This window comes from Haliotis rubra, unplaced genomic scaffold (assembly GCF_003918875.1).
Source record: "Haliotis rubra isolate DU_JTF1 unplaced genomic scaffold, ASM391887v1 Scf1104, whole genome shotgun sequence".
Classification (NCBI taxonomy): Eukaryota; Metazoa; Mollusca; class Gastropoda; order Lepetellida; family Haliotidae; genus Haliotis; species Haliotis rubra.
Window position 1 is genome coordinate 94,587 of NW_025765009.1, and position 3,240 is coordinate 97,826.

Genomic DNA, 3,240 nt, shown 5'->3' on the forward strand with positions numbered 1-3,240 from the left:
TGTACCCACATTCTATTAGAAGAAATAGAGACATTTTCGACTCCCTCACACAGATTATACAGATCTTTTACCTACTCACAAAATCCTTGGAGTTTAGGAATCCATGTCTGGAGTCTCGAGGTCCAGGCCTGGAGTCTGGGAGTTCAGGCTAAGGAGTGAAGGCAGACCACATTCTTGGGTCTGACTCAAGAAATCTGTGTCCATGTCTTGGAGTTTAAGTCTAGATTATTGGCGTCAAGGCAGTCCAAATTCTAGGACTCTTGATCCAAAGTCTTGGATTTTGGGCTAGGGTCTCAAGGGAGTCCAAAGTCTCTATGCGTCAGAGTTCAAAGTCAAGGATTCTTACCTGACAAGTTCAGAATCCAAGTGTCCGAAGTGTCCAGAGTGAAGGACACTGGAGTCAAGGAGTCCAGTTCTAGAGCCAACCTCCACAAGACTTCCCTGAAGATACTATGTGAAGCAGCAACAATAGCATCATCAACCTGATACTGGTCTCTGGTAGTCCTTGTGCTCCCCAGCCAAGAGGTGGGGCACTGTAGCTCACCTATGTTGAACATGTATGACTGTGTGCATGAGTAAGTGGAGTACATGTTGGCGGTGGACAGATATATCAATCATGAATATGTCATTTTGGCAAAACACAAGTAATTGTTGGGTTTTCGTCACATTCATATCCTGTTTGAAATTTGTTTGGATCATGTTCATACATCAGTAGGATTAAAAAGCTCCCCTTACTCTTCATGGTCAGTTGGTGATATTTGGATTGTATGATTTCTGGAACATGTTATTTGCTCAAAGGCAAAAGTAACTGTGATCATAACAATTTATTGCTGACTATGCAGTATTAGTCCATGTGATGCAGTTTTTGATTGGTCAGTTCTCTGTGACAACCAGAGCTTGATTTAACAATATAACATACATAAATGGAAGCAGATATTGAAAAATGCTGCCTATCTGCAGACATCTCTACATGAAAAGAAATTTGCATCCAAAATATTTTTTAACTTCATCTGTTAGAGACAACAACGTCTGTCAAACACACAAAACTTGACTGGCTGAATTTTTAGGGTTTGGGGTTGTTGTTTTTTGGATCACACTTTAATATTGTTTTTAAATGAAAACTTTTGAAGGTCAGTGGATTCCATCTAAAGCCCAACTGCACATCAATAATCATGAAAGGAAAATTATATTTTTCAGTTATGGGTTATGTAAAGTAGCAACTAAGGGGATCGGGTGGTCAATCTTTCTGACTTGGTTGACACATGTCATCGTATCCCAGTTGCTTAGATCAATGCTCATGTTGTTGATCACTAGATTGTCTGATCCAGATTCAATTATTTTCAGGCCATCGTCATATAGCTGGAATATCACAGTTTGGGTGTTAAACAACAAACAAACAGTTATGGGTTAGAACTTGTCAGAATGTCAGTGTAATAAATAGACAAAATGTGAACACAGCTACTTTTTTTTGTACATTTGACCATGATGGGTATTGGCTGGTTTTAATCCTGTTCACATGTTTGGAGAAGGCTTGCATGGATTCATACACATATTTGATGAAAACTTGATTTTGAAGATGTACTGCTTTGTAATTTCTGGCACATGTATTGTCTGAACACAACTATTCGATTTTCAGATGGGAGTGGTTGAGGGAATGTTAGGAATTGCAGCCAGTTTTTTTTAGGACATTTTACTCATGCCTTGGAAGGGGCAGTGGGGTAGCCTAGTGGTTAAAGCGTTGGCTTGTCACGCCATAGACCCAGGTTCGAATCCCCACATGGGTACAATGTGTGAAGCCCATTTCTGGTGTCCCCTGCCGTGATGTTGCTGGAATATTGCTAAAAGCGGCATAAAACCAAACTCAGTCAGTCATGCCTTGGAAAAAAATGATGGCCCCTTTTGGTCCCAGACTAAAAGTGTTTATTGAATGCAGTATTATTTCTGTTTATTTGAAACATAAGTGAGCACTTGGTTAGTTTGGAATAGATCATTGCGTTTTTAAATATATGTTGATCTGAAAGCAAACTCCGACAGCTCATCTGAAAATGAAATTGTTGCTCCTCATGATTATAGCCATGATCTCATGAAACAAAATCAGGTCTAAGGGTCATTAACAGGTCTGATTGTAAGTCCAGTGGAGGGTAGTGGCATAACTGGAGGAAGGAAAATATAGCATCAAATGTTTTTGTCTTCAATGTAGACTTAAATTAACCTTTGGCGCTTGTCATTTTCATCCAAAACCTGTGTTGATACAAGTGTTATACTAAATATTGCCTTAATTAAACATGTACAAGAGGAAAACAATAGACCAAAATACATACTACACTGCATTGAAGATGCTTATTGTTGTCACAGTGGCAGAAAGGGCTTGAATGTTTTGTTGAAACTGCTCATTGGGCAGAGACTGAATGAGGTAGAATGCATGATGTGATTGTTAGTTGACATATGTTGATGTAATTAACATGTCAATGATGAGGGGGACCTAGTCTGTGATTCATCATAATATATTCATGAATATTCATGAGAAAACAACAAAGTTGTTGATCAGGCAAGAATTTCATTGTCAGGGGAGATAACTCCCTGAGGTATTGTTTCACCTTTCGATTAAGACCCAGTCTGTGTTTATTGCCTGTAGCCTGTATTAAACCATATCTCTCTCAGCACTTTGTTTTCATGTTAGTTGGTTGCCAAATCTTTGTCTTAATATTCAAATATAAAAATGTAAAATCAACTTCCAGATTTGTACTGTAACTAATGAATGAATGTTTAAAATATTTTAACATGGCAAGATGTCGAAATATGGTTGGAATTTTTTATAAGGAGTTTTTTAATTGTGTTACTGTTTATAGAAATCCCTTTTTTATTTCATCCAGTTGTAAAACATGAAGCAAAGATCTTTTGTCAAAAGTCATTCTCTTTTTTGTGTCCGTCTAATAAAGCGCTTCAACAAAAATGAAAGGTCAAAACATTAATTGTCCATTTACCATTGTTTACCTGTGTAGATTCCAAACTCCATTAACCTGTCGGTAATAACTTTCAATTGTGTTTGTTCTTAAGACTCGAGGAAACCCACTGTGATATTGCTAGGATATTGCTCAAAGCAGCGTAAAACTAAACTCACTCACTCTTGGAAACACTCAAACAACCCTGATCCTTTGAGGCAAATTAAAGAGTTCAGAGAGATCCAGGAATGAACTTACTCTCAGTCATCAGTAAATACCCATAATAAGAAAAATCCAG